The sequence below is a fragment of the Ambystoma mexicanum genome, chromosome 3p, assembly GCF_040938575.1.
Source record: "Ambystoma mexicanum isolate Mex_15411 chromosome 3p, UKY_AmexF1_1, whole genome shotgun sequence".
NCBI lineage: Eukaryota > Metazoa > Chordata > Amphibia > Caudata > Ambystomatidae > Ambystoma > Ambystoma mexicanum.
In genome coordinates this window covers 1,101,091,908-1,101,111,988 of record NC_090925.1, presented here as the reverse complement: position 1 = coordinate 1,101,111,988, position 20,081 = coordinate 1,101,091,908, and positions in this window count along the sequence as shown.

Sequence of the window (20,081 nt, the reverse complement as noted above, 5' to 3'; positions counted from 1 at the left end):
CAAGAGAAGTTCCTGGAACACTAGGGTGCTGGGAAAGACCACTGATAGTAATATATGGAAAGGTATACACGAAGGAAGGATGGACAGATGGGGTTGAAGGGAGCAATATGGTAACATTGACAAAGGCAACTGTGGCAAAAATGGATAAAGAGAACAATAAGTGTTACAATGGATGGATAAAGAGTGCAGAACTGGTGACATGGCTAGAGAAGGACAGGATCCAATAACAATATTCCCATTAACTGCACCTACACTTTGTTACCAACACCAGGGACACGTTGATGTTGGAAGGAGCAGCAACTGCAAAAGAACAGTAATGATAAATGTGGAGGGTGCCGGTACAGCAGTTCTAATGGACCACTATTGGGCCTGCGGAGAAAAGGTATACCACAGCTTGCCGCCATCTTGGAATGGAGTATGCACTATGGTACACATAAACGTACCATCCCTAGTAGTACCACAGAAACATGTCAACCTGGGAAACTTCCCTAAAATGGACGAAGGGAACAGAAGGAAGAAAAGATCAGTGACGATTGGAGGAGGACAGGAAAAGAACAGCACGGCACGCCTGTCAAGAGTAAAAAGACAAGGAGAACCACTGACAGGGAACTACCTGTGGGGAAGATCGGAAACAGCCCTTAATGATATCCCACCAGAACACAGACTATTCAGCAGAGCAGCAATGTTCTTTTCCTCTATAATACATCAAGGAATGCAGGCATATGCCAACGCGAAGTGGCTCCAGATAACAAGATGGGATCTAATGATGACAATAAACTCCACCGTCAATGGATTCAACGCGATAAAAGAAGAATTGAGGGCAGTACGAATGGTAGCACTCCAGAATAGATATGTGCTGGATCTCCTTACAGCAATGGAGGAGGTGTTTGTGCAAAAATTGGAAGTTCATGTTGCACATTTCCCCCTGCCAATGACCCAGGCAATGGTATGCTTTCTGAGGCATTATCACAACTTGCCCAGATGCACGCCAAGATAGAAGAGGAAGCAAAGGGAGTGAAGAGAGAAGGTAGCTGGTTTTCCTACTTATGGTCATGGATGCCATCATGGCTGTCAAATGGTCTTAAAATAATAGCTGTATGCATAATATTGGGAATGGCCGCCCTGTTGGGACTGAGATTGTGGAAAGCAAGGACAACACGCACAACTGATGAAATGATGGAAATGACCGGCATGCACGCCCTGATGCCAGCAGAAGACGACAAACACACAGATATCATCATCAAGGAACGAGAGAGATTGTGTAAGCAAATATTAGAAACAAACTTGCACCCGCCATCAGTGAAGGTAGAGAAACCAAGGAACCCAAAGAATTATGTTGGAAAGTGGATATACTGTAATCCCAGTGGTGGATGTATGTACATGTACTGGTCATTTGAAGACCATGTGAACCAGTATGCACAACTAGCTGGCATAACAAAGGTATGGAGAGTGCGCGGAGAGAAGAGAGCGGATAATTTTGTGGTCGACAAGTCGACCAGAGGGGGGACAGAAGTGGGAAAATGGGAAAACACCCTCCCCCCATTCTCATCCAGACCCTGGCCTAGAGGATCAATCACGGCCCAAGCACCCCCCACGAGAGGAATTTGACCCACTCACTTCTTTACCAGACGACAAGGTATCATGTGTCCGCGGCCTACACACCCGAGGAGCCTGCCCAATACCACACCCTGGTCAAGCCGATGCCTGCGACATGGACCAGCTTGACTAAACAACAACCACAAAACACCAACATCGTTAGAGATGCCATGACGACATAGCCAACAGACAAGAACACACCTGCCACCATGCACACTGGTCCCTCACACATCAACTCACACGAAGAACATACTCAGTGCTATGACGTAGCGGACTGAAACACCCACGGACATGCATCGTTGTTATTTTTCACATAGGCTTCCTACAGCACCGCAGAAATGCAAGATGCCTGAAGAGCTTGTGTATACGCTTGCAGATGCTTTCTCCCTACCCTATCCCCATAGAGACACCATCCTATATATCTACTGCTGCTTGTAACACTCCATCGTCCCGTGCCACCCATATTATGGATTATATACCGCTACCCAGAAACTAGGCCCGAGTAGGCCACAAGCAAGACTCCCCAGGCAGGAGCCTCTCAGACGAAAAGTCCTCCCAAGACAAAAGCAAAGTGCTGACCATGCAGAACGAGCCCCAACGAGAGCCCACAGCCAAGGCCGCAATGTTGCAACCCACATGCCGCGCTCTCAGCGCCAAGGTTAGACCTGTCACCGCCAAGCGCCCCTCAGAGCCGAAATACAAATCAAATGCTCATAATCCTGCTCCAGCTATGGTCTCTCCACACCTGACCAAGCCAAACTGACAAAATGCCAAGCTCATGAGACAGAAAGTCGCGGGGGTCCCACGTCTGGGACACAGGAGGCAACAACGAAGCGACAAGTTGGACACCTACACCGATGGGAAAGGCATGATCATCAGCCACTAACAAGACCTGTCCATTGTTCCCCACTAACACATAGTTGCACATTGCTGCCAGCACCAGGTACATCGCGAGCTGGGAACATCGATGGTCCCAGGCTTGGGGGCTCACGAGGGAACCAATCAGAGTACGAGGGGCTCCTCACTGACGCCATTTCAGCTAGCCAATCACCAAGTGTGCCCTTGTAACTAATTTGTTGTAGCAATTGTTAGAGACAGCCCAAGTGTACCACCTGACCCGTCCTCATCCACTAATATTCCTTCCTATAGGTAACTATATTAACCCTACCACTCGGGGAGCCACCCCGAAGTGGCGTTAGGTTTTGTGACAATTTTCCAGGTGACGCGAGCAGCGCGTCATACCACAGTAAAAAGGGCCTGTGAGCCCCACTAAGAGTGAGAGCGTCTCCCCGAATGCATATGGGCTGAGAACAATCCCTGACGTTACTATGATAAACAGCAGTAACTACTTTGCTCTTGTGTGTGCCTTATACTCCTTTGGGACGTGGGAGGAGTTGGGGCCTCCCCAGCCCCAGAGGCCCGCGGATGGCTCTGCCGGCCCCCGGGAAATCACCCCGACAGTGTAATCTGGTATAAAAGTGCAGCACTCACTCTTTACGACTGCACCAATGCCTCCCTAGGAGTCCAGCGCCATGTGTAGTGCCATACGGTTGTGAAGAACCATGGTTCGGAGGGCCACCTGTTCCCAGGAAAGCATAGACAAGGAGGAGGCAGTCACATTGGCAATATCTTCCACTAACAGTGAGAGCGAGTAAACAAATTTCTATTTATCTTAATCTCTAAAGCTGGTATCAGATAACCCTTGCCTGTGACAAAGTCTCCCCAGGAAAATCTTTGTTTGGGACAGGCCTGTGCGAGGAATGTAGAGGTGTAATGTACCGCAGTCAAAACATATCCCATGTAGACACTCCCTCCACAATTGATGGGTAACCACAGGTATGTCTTATCTCCACAGATGAAATACGCTTAGGGAAAAGTAGCATATCAAGCCTGGAAAAATGTGAAATTCCAGTCAAAGGCAAATATAACATTATTATTTACCACACTAGTGTTAGTGCACGGGTAATGCTGGCATCTGCTGGCTCCCATGGACACGGACCATTGGTTAGTATAACACAGGGGATGAATGCCGGAGATGATAGGGGGAAGGGCTGCAGGTTTTCGGTGTCCCAAGTTTGGCTCTGGGAAATTTGGAGGACCCAAGAATCCAAACAGAGACTGAGCATCCCTACGTGGTTTTGGGCCTGGCGACTGCAAGACCAACTTGAGATCCAAGCATAGACCCACCCCACTGAAAGGGGATTAATGTAAGAGGCAATCAGGATGACAAATCCTGATGCAAGTGGGCACACAACCAGCAGTCGGTTACGTTAAAGATACACGCATACTGCAGGAAGAGGTGCAAAATGTGTTTTCTTTGTGTACACAGGACTGGGCCAAAGGCCTGTCCATCTCGTAGCAGGTTGTTGGAAAAGCCTCAGTAAATGGGTTCCATGTAATAATGTCGCCACAAAAATATCGGCATGCAAAAATATCGCTGAAAAATTGTCATTTTTTGTGGCGACATTATTGCATGGAACATGCGGGGGACACCCCCGCAACCCCCAAATTTTATTTTATTTTATTTTTTTAAAACTTTTTTTTTTTGCCCCTGTCGCCATATATATGGTCACCCGAATAATATCGCCACAATATATTCCCGGCGATATTATTTACGTGACCATATATGTGGCGATATTATTACCTGATACCAGTAAATGTAAAGTGGATATATCAACATTCCAACAAGATTTATACTGACATGCCACTGGTGCTATATGTCCACATCGGTCTTTAAGCCACATCCCCGGGACAATAGTTTGTGGGTTGCAGGCAATGTTCCTTTCCTAGTTCGTCGAGGTAGATAAGGTACAAAACACAGGCTGAAACTGTTCTCTGGACCAGACTCCCAGTCCTACATTGTTATGCTCAGCAGCACAGCAAGTCCCAATGTTCCAGGGATACACCCATCAAGTGTCCGACAGCAACATCCATGACTCACAGATTATGGTTGGTAGATCCACCTACCAGACCAAACTACAACCAACGATAATACCAGAGCCACACAAATATCAGAGTCATGGTAACAAAAAGAATGACCAATGCATGATAGCAGCCAGGTCCATAATCTGCAGACGCTGGGGACTTTGCAGCAGAGGCATCCTGCTCTCTGACATTACCCCACCTCCTCATAGGAACTCATTGTCGTTGGGGAGACAAATACAGAGGTAAGTAGTCGCTTTGATCTGAACTACTACTTGGATATCCTTCCTCAGGATCGCAGTGCATACCTCTGAATGGTTGCGTGGTGAGGTCCAGCGAAAGCAGCTGCTGGAAATGGTATGCCAACAGAGGAAACTGGCTCGGTGTCATTCCTTCCTGGGCCTCGACCACATGCTGGAGCAGTCATATCAACAGCTCCCTCTGAGATCTTGCTGCCTAAAACAGATTCACCATCTGTGGATCCGGGTTCAGTAAATATGCATATTGTCTGATCGAGGGCCATGCCCCCACTCTCTGTTATTGATCTCTCTGTTCCAGGAACCTAGGAAATATCTCAAACTGACACACACTTGGAGGCATCACTGTTGACAAGGATCACGCCACCTCGGTTGAAGTGTGGGCTTTCTCTGATGGACTTTCACCAAAACCCAGTATCCTGGGCATGGAGGGTGGCAGAGGGTTACCAGTTCCGGCAAAGCTTCATGAAACTGAGCATAGGGAGATCAAACAGTTTTAATTAATGTGCTGAAATATTTCATCAAAGGGACATCCTCTAGCAACAGCCTTTGCATTTGGGGAACTGCTGCATGTGCAGTTGCCATTCTTATAGGGTCACCAGTAAGAATCTTGTGGGCCGACAACCTCAAGCTTTCAACACTTCCCTGATAACCTGCCCCATGAAGTGGGTACCTCAGTCACTATCTATACATGAAGGCATTCCAAACTGAGGTATACATTTGGTTAAACAATTGTTGGCCACAGTAACTGTGCCTGGTTTCCTACAAGAATAGGCCTCTACCCATCCAGAAATGACATCCACAATGACCAAGCAGTAAAAATATGACATGTACATGGAGAGCTGTATGAAGTCTGTCGGCACATGTAAAAATGACCCTCCAGTACAAAAGCTTTGTAATCACCGCCCTCCCTAAATTGTGGGTTAAGCATATAATAGAATTCTCGCAATGATTCTGAGCCATAGTGGCTAACCCAGGAGCCATCCAATCTCGTAACTGTACAATCATGGAATTTCTACCTGAATGGGACATTCTGTGAGCTTCATGGACTAAATAGGGGAGGAGTACCTTCGATGTCACCAGGTGGCCATCTGGGGAATGCCACAGGGAATCTCCATCCAATAAACAGTTACGTTGCGTCCAGGTCACCTTTTCAGCTTCAGGAGTTTGATCTTGGAGTATTGTCAGACTTGCCAGGAAAGGTATGGGTGACCGTGAAACTACAACACAAACAAGACACGACATGTATTATGAGCCAGGGGCCTTCTTAAGTGCGCTGAATGAGCTGCACCATCGTCCGATTAACAATGCCTGTGGACGTTTTATACCCCCGCTGCTTCCAACCTTTTTTCCGAAGTCATTGACCATCTTGTGGGCGTACCTGGAATCAGTGTAGATCATGGCTGATCTACCCCATACCAGAATAAACATGTGGGTGAGAGCCACTAGCTTGGCCACTTCAGTTGACTTAGCCAGAGATAATCGGAATGCTTCTAGTGCAGCATGGGGGTGGGGTGCATACAGAATACCTCAAAACCAATTCCAGCACACAAATGCAAGTGTACATCAGACCAGTCCACACAGGGAGACAAAAGTGTTTCCACAACAACCTGACATCGATTCAGGGTGACAATGGCATCAGATATGAGCAACATCTCATAGCGTGTAAGGCACGAATTCAACACATGCGTTGTCTTTGCCTTAAGTAACTGTTACAAAATAGCTCATAAGGAATAAAAACTGTCACAGGATGGCCATGTACCGCGGAGACTGTTTTCTTCACCAGTGCAGCAGCGGCAAACGTTTGCAGACACGCTGTAAGTCCTTCAGCTACTGGATCCAGCGCTACACTATGATAAAATACAGGCCGGCGCTTGTCATTGTGTAACTGAATCAACACACCTTGAGCAATCCCCTTGAGTTCATCCGAAAACAAGACAAAGGGCATGCTACAATATGGCAAACCTAAAGCCAGAGCCATTGCGAGTGCTTGCAAAATGGTGATAAAGGCCCGTCGGCTTCCTGAGACCCTGGCAGGGGTTCAGAGATTGAATCATGTTTGAGGCTCTGAAGGGGCTTTACTATGGGCACACAACCCATGACCCATTTCCTACAGAATCTTACCATCCCAAGGAACCATCTCATCTACTTCTCGGCATGCTTATGTTTATCATCCTTTGTGAGCCCCTGCTCCCTTTGTTTATTAGTGTTGTAGCTTCCTCAGTGGTATGTTGTATCAAAAGTGTTCAATAATTCGACTTCAAATGGTAATGTGTCTTTTCAATAGTATTTTAATCATAATGCCCCTATGTCAACTCGTGTTTCAACCATTTGGTCTTTATCAAGACAGAGCTAATGTTACATGTATCACATATATTATGATAATCATCACATTTCCATAATAATCAGAATTAAATTATGATATTAAAAACAAGATATGAAAAATTTTGACCATTGCATCATGGTAACCCAATACATAAGTCAAATTAAAAACAGAAAATAGGGGGTCTGTAAGGTGAAGATTTGTAGGGGAGAGATGAGAGATACATATATTCACATTAGTAATAGTCAGCTGATGTATTTCCTAATGATAGAAGTATATGTGGGTCCTTCACCAACTGTTATTAATTGTCACCATAGTGATAAACATCTTACTTATATTAGGTTGAGATAGTTTTCCGACTAGGGTTCATAAACTCCATTCTTATTAAATATGCTGTTAGTATTATCCATCACCCATTAGATGTGCATTGCACGTATCCCATAGCGGTATCCCATAGCCATTCTCCTCATTGTAGGTGCATGCATTCACCCGATTTTATATTAATTGTTGTATTACATTTGTCACAGGTCAGTTGACCTTTAAACTGTTTCATTTATGAAGCTTATCTCTACAGATCTAATTTATTAGGAATCGTCCCTTTATTTGCTGTTGCATGATATCCTCATTTCATCCTGAAAACCCAAATTGTACATTAGCCATTCATCTATATTGACATTATGATCTCGGAAATTGGATCCAGCATGCCAGATATTTATGCCTATTACCAAATGCCCATGCAGTTTATTCCATATCTCTTATTAATTGATTATCTAAACCATTCTTAATTCAACCATGATATCAATGTATATATTCCAGCAATTGGAATCCAGAATGCCAGATATTTATGTCATGATCTCTGCTTCCAAAAGGTCAGGGTTTTCCCAACTCCCTTGGAAGCAGATCCATAACCCAGGTTCCGAGTGCCAACCAGTCCCAATTGGGACCTTTTGGACCCAGTCCTGGCGCCAGTGGCACCAGGCTCATAAATATGCCCAGTCCCAGCGCTGGAAGCGCCGGGCTCATAATGCTTGGGTGGACTTACCTGCAGCAGACCATGCTGCTTACTTGCCTGCCAGTTGAGCCTCTGATCCTCTTCTGTTTGGAACTACTTTTCCTGTTGGGTGGGGCAGGAGCCACTCCCTAGGTTCAGAACACTGGAACTCTTCTGGAAAGCAGGTACTCTTTTCTTACCTAGGCGTGGCTGTGGAAGGAGACACCTAAGCACTACAGGAGGCTATTTAAACCACACCCGATGGATGAATCTTGCTTTGCGTTATTCTGCATCCTCTGCAGCAGAACGCTCATCGTGTCTTCTGCATCTGATCCTGGGCCTAAGGAAAAAGGCTTACCATCCTGAATCCAGTCTTCAGCAACACCTATAAAGACAAGAAAGAACAGGTTAGCATTACGGTCTTCAGTGACAGCGCTTCACTTACCTGGTCCATCGGCTGTCACCAACGCCTCGCGCTGCATTCCGGCATCTGAAAGACAAAGGCTTACCTACTCTTCGTGCGCTCCGGAGGTCTTCGCACTGCATTCCAGCATCTGAAAGACAAAAGCTTACCAACTCTTCGCACTGCATTCCAGCATCTGAAAGACAAAAGCTTACCAACTCTTCGCACGCTCCGGAGGCCTTCGGCGCTGCATCCCGCATCTGAAAGACAAAACAAGGTGCGTTTAAAGACATTGGGGAACTTTAATACTCACGTGCCATTACTCCTTTCCACATCTAACCCAGTGGGTATTCCGGCACCCTGCAGCCGCTCCGAACTTGTACCTGCAAAATAAAAAGACAGTTAGAGCGCATCGTGAAGCAGGCAACAAGCGCTTACTTACGTGCTTCCAGGCGCTTCTATTCATCACACGGGCTCCATCTTCAACACACTTCAGCCCGTCATCCGCCATCGCCGGAACCCTGCAAAACAAGAGACATCATTACTAAAGACTTTTAAAGACATTAGAATTACTCGAAACTTACCGTTCGTGCAGTAAACGACGGACAGCAGTCCTCTGAAGTCAAGAGGCCTGCTCCCCTTATCCAGTGAAGAAACTGGTTACAGCACCCTGCCCCGAGGCAGATGGAGAGCACGGCGTTCACTTACCTAAGGTGAGAGCGTTAACCTTTGGGGTTCTACAGGAGAAGAGAAAGGGAAGAAGTGAGAGACATTCAATAACCCAGTTCATTAATCCCATATTTTCTATCTGCAGACATCTTACCCTTCGAGTCAGACATACAGTGCACAGAGGTCCAGCCCAAAGAGCCAGTCGTGTGTTACACATCACCTTTGAAGATACGGTATACGCCCAGTCAAGACCGGCGCCTCTACGGGAATCAGGTGAGCGTTACAGAACGCAAAGCCTACCGCAAAACTCCCGTCCAGGCGCTATGGAAACCTCGGATACCGACCAGCTAGCCCAGTTACTTGGGGAACTAAGGGCAGAAGTGCATGCAGCCCGTCAGGAAACGAACGCTCTAAGAAGGGAACTGATTATTTCCAAGGAGCGAACAGATGATCTCGCTAGACAATTGATACAGTCACAAGCCGGACAGACCCCGTTACCCGCATCTGGGGGAAATCTTCCTTCTACATCCTCTATGAATCCAGTGCAGATCAACCTACCTGGGAATGTACCTCTGGCTCCGCCCGAACGATTTTCTGGTGACCCAAAGAGGTTTGCAGTATTTATCAATCAGTGCCGGTTGCATTTCTTATGCCGGCCAGCAGCCTTTCCAACTGATCAAGCTAAAGTAGCTTTCGTGCTTTCGTACCTTAGTGGCAATGCGGCAGACTGGTCGATCCTTCTAGTAAATCAAGATGATCCGGTCCTCCATGATTTTCAAGCTTTTCAGCTCAGTATGGAAAAACTGTTCGCAAGACATTCACAGGGGCAGGCCTTGGACAATGAGCTTCTTTCGTTGCGACAAGGTAATCAAGACCTTTTGGCTTATATTGCGTCTTTCAACAGACTGATAGTGGAAACTCAATGGCCTGAGGACAAAAGGATTACGCTGTTTTATAGAGGTCTACGTGGAGAGCTCAAAGATGTGTTAGCCCAAGTAGTGAATCCCCCACAAGATTGTTCGGACTATATAGACTTAGTCGTTCAAATAGATCACAGACTGCAGAACAGGAAGGCCGATCGTTCCAAGTTTGATGCTCGAGTATTTTCCAAACCGCCAACTCCTTCCAAAGGAGTAGACTCCGGGGAACCCATGCAAATAGGGGGCCTGAAAGGTCCTCTAACACAAAAGGAGCGGGAAAGGAGAAAACAGTTGCAATTATGCCTCTATTGCGGAAACTCAGGGCACTTTCTTCGAGACTGTCCGGTGAAACCTGCCAAGAAGGCAGTAGGAGCTGCAGTTACCAAAGTTACAAACTCTGAGCAGGGAAACGACCTCGCCCGACAAGAATAGAGGTCCTCTTGCCGAGCGTGAAAACCAGTTCCGTGACCTCGCATTTCGTGATACCTATGGTCCTCATTAGCCCTGATAATCCGGATCGATTACATGCAATTGAAGCTTACGTCGACAGCGGTGCTATCGGCAATTATGTGGATCATGAAATGGTTTTGAGGATGAATCTAACTCTTTGTCCCAAGGCTGTAAAGGACGTCATTACTACGGTGGATGGAACGGAGATAGCCTCCGGACCAGTAACGCATACCACTCAAGAAGTGACGCTAGTAAGTCAAGATGGACACCATGAGAAGATCGTGTTCGATGTGATCAAGGCTCCTCAGTTTCAGATTATTCTAGGAATACCTTGGTTAGAGAAACACAATCCTCTGATCGATTGGCGAGCAAGAACGGTCCAGTTTCCAGAATGTGTCTCTACTTGTCACCCTCCACCTGGTGTTGCACTGGCAGCAATTTCTTCAGAGACTCCCCAGTTACCTCCCGAATACCTAGAATACCAAGATGTTTTCCGGAAGGATCAGGCTAACTCTCTACCTCCTCATAGGTCTTATGACTGCCAGATAGACCTGATACCTGGATCTACTCCTCCTTGTAGTAGAATTTATGCCCTCACCGAGCCTGAGAACCTTCACCTTCGACAATACTTGGATCAATACCTGGCAAATGGGTTTATTCGTCCTTCCAAGTCCCCTGCTTCTTCAGCTTTGTTCTTCGTTCCAAAAAAGGAAGGAGACCTTAGAACTTGTATAGATTATCGCTCCCTGAACTAGATCACCGTCAAGAATAGATATCCGTTACCTTTGATCCCTGAACTCCTGGACCAAGTCAGAAAAGCATGCATATATACAAAGCTGGATCTTAGAGGAGCCTACCACTTGGTACGAGTAAAAGAGGGCGATGAATGGAAGACGGCCTTCCGCACCAAATATGGGCTATTTGAATATCAGGTCATGCCCTTCGGAATTTGCAATGCCCCGGCCGCCTTTCAATATTTTATGAACGATGTCCTCAGAGAGCTCATAGACGTGTGTGTTGTTGTTTACATTGACGACATCCTCGTTTATTCTTCATCGGAATCTGAACATCGGAAACATGTGAAAATGGTCCTCGAAAGATTGCGTCAACACAAACTTTTCGCTAAGTTGGAAAAATGTGTTTTCAACGTGACTGGAGTTGAATTCTTGGGATTCATATTATCACCTAGCGGAGTGCGTATGGATTCAAAGAAGGTCGATGCAGTTCTCAAATGGCCATCACCATCCTCCGTGAAAGGTGTGCAAAGCATGTTAGGCTTCGCTAACTTTTACCGCAGGTTTATCCCCGAATTTTCTCGAATAGTCCAGCCCATCACTGCCTTGTTAAAGAAAAACAAACGTTTTGAATAGTCTACCGAGGCGGAACAAGCTTTCCAGGATTTGAAGACTAAATTTATCTCTGCACCAATCTTAAAACATCCTCGCCCCGAACGCCCCTACATCGTGGAAACTGATGCTTCAAGCCTTGCCATGGGGGCAGTTCTATCACAAAAGGACCCGGTAACCAATCAGTTGCATCCCGTGGCATTTTGGTCCCGCAAATTCTCGCCTCCTGAAATCAATTACACGATTACTGACAAGGAACTTCTGGCTATCAAGTCTGCCTTTAAGGCTTGGCGGCATTATCTGCTGGGGGCCCGACACACCGTTACTGTGATTACGGATCACCGAAACCTGCAATATTTGAAAACCGCAAAAGCCCAATCCTCTAGACAACTCCGTTGGGCATTATTCTTTGCCGAGTTTGACTTCATAATTACCTATCGACCTGGTACAAAAAACGGTAAAGCTGATGCCCTTTCTCGGATGGGAGTGGAAGAACACTTGATCAACCCTAAACCTGTACCAATCATTCCCGAACAAAGAATTCTGGGTGTAATCGCCACACAATCCATAGAGGAAGTTAAGGATAAAGCCAGGCAACTTGTAACTCCAGCAGACATACAGAATTGGCATCTGCAGGGAAAGGACTTTGCAGTAAAGGACAACTTATTGTATTTCCAAGAACGATTATACCTGCCCAGCACAGATTTACAGAAAAAAGTAATCTCTTGTTATCACGATTCTTTAATGGAAGGACATCCCGGTATGGCCAAGACCTCAGAAAAGATCAAGCGCTACTTCTGGTGGCCGTCTTGGAAAAAAGATATCAGAGACTTTATAATGTCCTGTGGAGTATGCGCCCAAAACAAGAGTCAAAAGGAAAGACCAGCAGGCCTCTTACGCCCTATTGACATCCCACCTCGCCCTTGGCATACGCTTTCTATGGACTTCATCACCGATCTACCTCCATGCTCCGGATACAATACGATTCTAGTAATCGTGGACTTATTCTCCAAGATGGCGCATTTCATTCCGCTCAAAGGCTTGCCAACAGCAGCAACTCTGGCCCGAGAATTTCTCGAAAACATCGTCCGACTGCACGGTTTTCCTTCGGTTCTAATTTCGGATCGAGGTAGTCAATTTATTTCTCATTTTTGGCGAAGTTGCTGTCGGTCGGCTCAAATTGATGTGAGACTATCGACCAGTCACCACCCTCAGACCGACGGACAAACCTCGAGGACCAATCAAACTCTGGAACAGTATTTACGCTGCATGCTGCAACAAACTGAAAAAACTTGGAAAGACATCCTTTGGATAGCCGAATATGCCTACAATAACTCTGTCCATTCGGGAACTGGGAAAACCCCGTTTTTTCTTTTATACGGCAGTCACCCTCGAACCTCGGAGTTGGATCCCCTCCAAGATCTTGAAACACCAGCAGTAGACTACCTGCATTCTACAATCACCCAAGCCTTTAAGGAAGCTGTTTCTCACCTTCAAAGGGCTAAAGAACAATACAAGAAAGGAGCAGATCAACATCGGAAGGAAGCCCCTCAATATCAAGTAGGGGATCAAGTCTGGTTATCCACCAAATATCTACCTCTAAAAGGGCCACGCACATTCAACCCAAGATACCTTGGTCCCTATTCCATCACTACCATAGTAAACCCAGTAGCGGTCAAGTTGGACTTGCCCCCGCACATGAAGATACATCCGGTCTTCCACGTCTCTCTATTAAAACCCGTGCAACCTCAAACCCGACTAACTAAATCTCCAAAACCCATCCTGGTTGATGGAGAACTCGAGTTTGAAGTCAAAAGCATTCTGGACTCCAAGATCTCCAAATCTAAACTATTTTACCTAATTGACTGGAAAGGCTACGGCCCCCAAGAGAGATCCTGGGAACCTGCTGAATATGTCCACGCTCCTCGCCTAATCAAAAGATTTCACCAAACATTTCCTGACAAGCCAAAACCCCCGGAGAAGCCCGGTTTGGGAGGGGCCTTGAGGGGGGGTAGTGTCATGATCTCTGCTTCCAAAAGGTCAGGGTTTTCCCAACTCCCTTGGAAGCAGATCCATAACCCAGGTTCCGAGTGCCAACCAGTCCCAATTGGGACCTTTTGGACCCAGTCCTGGCGCCAGTGGCACCAGGCTCATAAATATGCCCAGTCCCAGCGCTGGAAGCGCCGGGCTCATAATGCTTGGGTGGACTTATCTGCAGCAGACCATGCTGCTTACTTGCCTGCCAGTTGAGCCTCTGATCCTCTTCTGTTTGGAACTACTTTCCTGTTGGGTGGGCCAGGAGCCACTCCCTAGGTTCAGAACACTGGAACTCTTCTGGAAAGCAAGAACTCTTTTCTTACCTAGGCGTGGCTGTGGAAGGAGACACCTAAGCACTACAGGAGGCTATTTAAACCACACCCGATGGATGAATCTTGCTTTGCGTTATTCTGCATCCTCTGCAGCAGAACGCTCATCGTGTCTTCTGCATCTGATCCTGGGCCTAAGGAAAAAGGCTTACCATCCTGAATCCAGTCTTCAGCAACACCTATAAAGACAAGAAAGAACAGGTTAGCATTACGGTCTTCAGTGACAGCGCTTCACTTACCTGGTCCATCGGCTGTCACCAACGCCTCGCGCTGCATTCCGGCATCTGAAAGACAAAGGCTTACCTACTCTTCGTGCGCTCCGGAGGTCTTCGCACTGCATTCCAGCATCTGAAAGACAAAAGCTTACCAACTCTCGCACTGCATTCCAGCATCTGAAAGACAAAAGCTTACCAACTCTTCGCACGCTCCGGAGGCCTTCGGCGCTGCATCCCGCATCTGAAAGACAAAACAAGGTGCGTTTGAAGACATTGGGGAACTTTAATACTCACGTGCCATTACTCCTTTCCACATCTAACCCAGTGGGTATTCCGGCACCCTGCAGCCGCTCCGAACTTGTACCTGCAAAATAAAAAGACAGTTAGAGCGCATCGTGAAGCAGGCAACAAGCGCTTACTTACGTGCTTCCAGGCGCTTCTATTCATCACACGGGCTCCATCTTCAACTCACTTCAGCCCGTCATCCGCCATCGCCGGAACCCTGCAAAACAAGAGACATCATTACTAAAGACTTTTAAAGACATTAGAATTACTCGAAACTTACCATTCGTGCAGTAAACGACGGACAGCAGTCCTCTGAAGTCAAGAGGCCTGCTCCCCTTATCCAGTGAAGAAACTGGTTACAGCACCCTGCCCCGAGGCAGATGGAGAGCACGGCGTTCACTTACCTAAGGTGAGAGCGTTAACCTTTGGGGTTCTACAGGAGAAGAGAAAGGGAAGAAGAGAGAGACATTCAATAACCCAGTTCATTAATCCCATATTTTCTATCTGCAGACATCTTACCCTTCGAGTCAGACATACAGTGCACAGAGGTCCAGCCCAAAGAGCCAGCCGTGTGTTACACATCACCGTTGAAGATACGGTATACGCCCAGTCAAGACCGGCGCCTCTACGGGAATCAGGTGAGCGTTACAATTTATGCCTATTGCCAAATGACTATACCATTTTTTCCATATGTGTTATCTAGTAAATGTGTACCCCATATTTACTCCACCCATTCAATCAATTTATCTATTGCAGCATAATGCTCTGGATGGTTACCTTGAGTTGCCCCCATTTTACTGCAGGGCAGACTTCCACGTGTCCCGTTTTTGGTCATGGGTGCCATTTTGGATTCTGTATTGAAGACACTGTTTACATTTTGACATCAAACCTTTTGCATGTGACGTCACACATTATTGGTGGATTTGTATCTAATCATACACATTCCTGTTGATTTTACAATGCTCCTGTTATACTGAATAAGATACAAAGCTACTTTATATAACCAAAAAATCAACAGGAATATATATGGTTAGATAAAAAGGTCACCATTAACGTGCAATGTGCAATGTTTTGCAGCCACTCAAATTACAGCTGACAAGACCTGAGAACATTTCAAGTACAAGAAAATAACCTGTAACATGTGTTAAAATCGGGTATTGCCTAATCTGGGGAGAAAGATCACCAGTTATAGAAAGAAAAGCAGATTTGAATTTGGCTGCTGTGTGTGTTCATTTTCTTCTACAGAAATAAAGAGTCAGGATTAGGAAACCTACCAATGTTGAAAATATGGACTGTGGATAGGGGTTTGATAAGCTAATAGAATATGAACTATGGTGTTTTTCTGAAAATAGGCACATTGCATGATGCAATTGTGACTGAAATGAACTTTAAATGGGGCAAACACTGAATTTTGGCATATGGGAATCCTTTCAACAAGGACATCTCGCAACCCCAACATACATGATTGGAGGACAGATAAATTCCATTCCCAAGCTAATAAACTCTTTGAGGCTGCCCACTGCAGATAAGGATCCGCCTTCAAACAGGAGAACCAAACCAAACCACGCCATATAGTCCCGGGAGGATAGCTTAATGGCAACGTGCGTGCCTTGGAAGCAAGACGACACGAAGCAACACAGGTTCGATCCCCGGGTCCGCGCTTAGAAACCTCTGGGTGTTTAAGCGTGTTATAAATACGCAACTAAGACACACAAAAAAACACAATTCTGCAACTGAAAAAACAAACAATTCCTTTAACAGTGGGCTGTTTGAGCGCTTTAAAAATGAAAAATATATACATATAGTTTAAGTGTTGAGTTGTATTACTTGCCCTTTGGGTGTGTTAGCGCGGAACATTTAAAACAAATAATTTCAATTCAGATTAATCCATGGTCCTGTTCAGTAAAATCTATTAACTCCAAATTGAAGGTCTTCCTGAATGCAAGAATGTAACACTTGACAGGACTGCAGTTCTAGAATCCTCTCAAGAGAAACCAGAATTATAACCATATAACTCCCAGGACTGCACATTACAAAGGCTCTTTTCATCAGCCAGGCTCAAGACATAAAGAACATATGCACCAGGTCTGAGTCATTAAGAGTAGATTACAGGCCAGAGTCAATAGAAAATTACCATGTTTATAGTCTTTGTATCTAGGCAGAAGAATTGTAATTGTAATGCCATATTTTCGAATTGTTTAAATCACCTGTATCTCTGGCTCGAAACTCATGTAGGTGTTGAAACGTCCAACTATCCTCTCTTAGATGGAGCAAAAATATGTTTTAATATGCAAATTAGGTGAATATACATTTCCTTGCGCCGAAACAGTGCACCCCACTAACCCATACGTCCTAGCCTTCACAGTGACGAGCCGTTGTGTTGAGATGGAAAAATTATTTCATTACAAATGTAGAAGTGGGATAAAGGGAAACATCTATAACTCTGAACTTATTCATGTTATAACAATAAGGATTGATTCAATTGATTTGTGTCAGAGAAAGGAATCGGGTAAGCAAATTATTAAAGTGGTCACATAGGTGCAATTTAACATTTCAGCATGCCATACATTTAAATTTTAATTGTAGTATTGAAAACTGAAGGTACTAGTGTGTTGATGATTTCTCATCATTGGCCTTTGAAACACTTTGTTTATCTTTAATCTGATTCCATTTATTCCGTTTTGTTAATAAATAGACCTTTGTTGCAACCCTGTGTGGTTCTTGTCCCAAAAAGGGAGGGAAGCTGTAAGGAATCAATTCTATTACAGTGAGGATTACAGATTCATAAAACAAACGTTATTAAATAAAGGAAAATTGTGTGTGCCTGGTTTGGGGTGGGTGGAAAATTCCTCTGTATTCAATATCGCCCAATTAAAACATCCTACAGGATCGAGGTCCATTTGTAACTCTTTCTGCCTTGGGATGCTGTCAAGTCCTATGGCTGGCAGTGTGAATACGGCTCATTAGTTGAATTGTTCTGCTGCGTCTAACCAGAGGCTCAGGTATTACACCCAGCCTCTGTTCCTCCACCAGTACAGAAATTTCATAAACACCCACAGGTGTTGGTCAAATTCAGATGACTGCTGGTTCACAGCCTATATCTTCCATGACACTACCCGCAATACAGAGCGGTATTCCGCTTTTCAGAGACACAAATGGGTAAGAGTCACAGACACGACACATGAACAGCAGAAACACAGCCTATTACAGTCCAGTACTAGATAGAGAAGAGTGTGAAATATAAAGTAGGATCGCAACCTAAGTTGCACATTTAGGATTTCCACTCATGAGGTTGTTAGGAAAACTTCTCGGTCCTTATGGATGAACTGGAGAAAGCATCATTCCCCATACCTAAAGTGGAAACCAAGATGTCGCCTCCTTGTTTCCCTAACCAAAAGAACAGATTACTGGTCTAGACTATTTCCAAGATGGCAGCCGGCCGACTGTCATAGTTCTAATTTATACACACCCTTCTGAAGAGGAAGGTGTGTTGCTACTTCACCTCTTTTGATATTTGGCTTTGCTTACGCTTGGTCAAACTCTTCCATCCTTCCCTGCGCGCCTCCTGATTTCGCACTTCTTACTTTGTTCACTTGCTCTAATCCTTTATCTTCCTGTGCCTCACTCCATTCCTTCTTTCCTTGCCTTTCTGTCTCCTGCTCTGCCTTCCTGTTCTATCCCCCTTTTTCTCCTCTTCATTTATCCTCGTTCCTTCTCGCTTCTTTCAGGAACTCCTCCTTCCCGTACTACGCTTTACCTTTTGGAGCATTCCTCTTCTTCCTTCGCCATGAGCTCTCTCTTCGTGAGAGATACACCATTTCTGTGAGCACTCCGGCCAACCCCCTTTCGGCTTCATTTCCGTTCATTCCTAGTCTTCTCTCCTGTCCTTTTACCTTATCCTCTATCTGCCTTACATATCCTTCTGCAGCTTGCTAGTCTTCATCCCTTCTATCTTCCTGCTACTCTGTGCAGTTCTTTCCATCCGCATCTCCTGGAATTCATACCGCCTTCTTCCACTGTGTTCTACTTGAATTCTGTCCTGCCAGCTCATCATTTCTGCAATTGCAGGGATCCTGATACTGCACTGCATGACTTCAGCTTCCACTTGGCACTTACCTGCAACTGTTCCATATCTACAAGACAGCTCAACGTGGTGGGAATATATATACTGGAGGGTAAATCCCCTACTCTGTCTGGAACTGGGGAAAGATCAGCAAAAAACCAACAAAATGTGTCCCCACAGGTTGTAAACTATTGGTGATGCAGTATATGTATTACCTATGCACACCTCATTTTCTCTTACCATGAAAAGTAAAGAAAAAGTTTTTTTGCACAAAGTTATTTGGGAACGGATCACTGCTATATGGATATACTACTCCTTAATTCCAGATGGTGTCCAAATATTCTCTATCTGTACACACTAACTTCTTATATGCATACAATAATGCAATAAAGGGTATCAAAGATCATTTGCTTTGATTCTGTCACAAAAATATGAAATTTAACCATAGAAATCACAAATGTTTGTCTTTATTTAATAAATGAGCCTCAACAACATTTCACAGACTGTTTTACAGTATTTTCTTAACACAGGCTCAAAACATATTACAGTAAAATCAACAATCATCTGAATAAATCATACACCATACAAAACACTAATAATTGAAAACAGATGAAACAAAAGCTACAAAAGCTGAAAAATTTGAAAAAACAAGAAAATGAAGAGAAAAGACTTTCCATATGAATGGAGTATCCCAACTTTTAGACTGTTCTCCTATGTCAAAGGGGTGTAATGGGGTTACTCAGTTACCACCCTATTTCAATTATGGAAGTCCACAAATCTTATGTTTCCAGGGTGACAAGGAGGGACATTTTCCAGTTATTGTTCCTTGTAAGGTTTGAAAGTAGGTACGTCCTCAGGACCAAAGGTCAGATGTGTAAGACATAAACCCTAAGGAATAAGACAAAAAGAAGCAGGGATTTAAGGTTAAAAGACAACCCAAAATGGCTTAGCAAAATCAGAATACATTCTAATTCCTATGCCAGGGTTTTTTTTGCAAATCAGTGATTAAGGCGTGACAAAGTGAGTGCAAATAATCAATGCACCGACTAAAGCTAGAAAAGGGGAGCAAGAGTACACACCCAATCCCAGTGTGTGATAATTGAACATGCTTTATGAAATCATGCTCAAGAACAATAAAAGTAGATGACTCATTATTCCAAGTGCAGTAGTAGATAAAAATAAAGTTGTTTATAAAGAACCACATTGAGATTTCAGCAAAGAACAACAAATCCCATAAAGAGACTAAGTCGCCTAGAAGAAATACGGCGTGAAGAG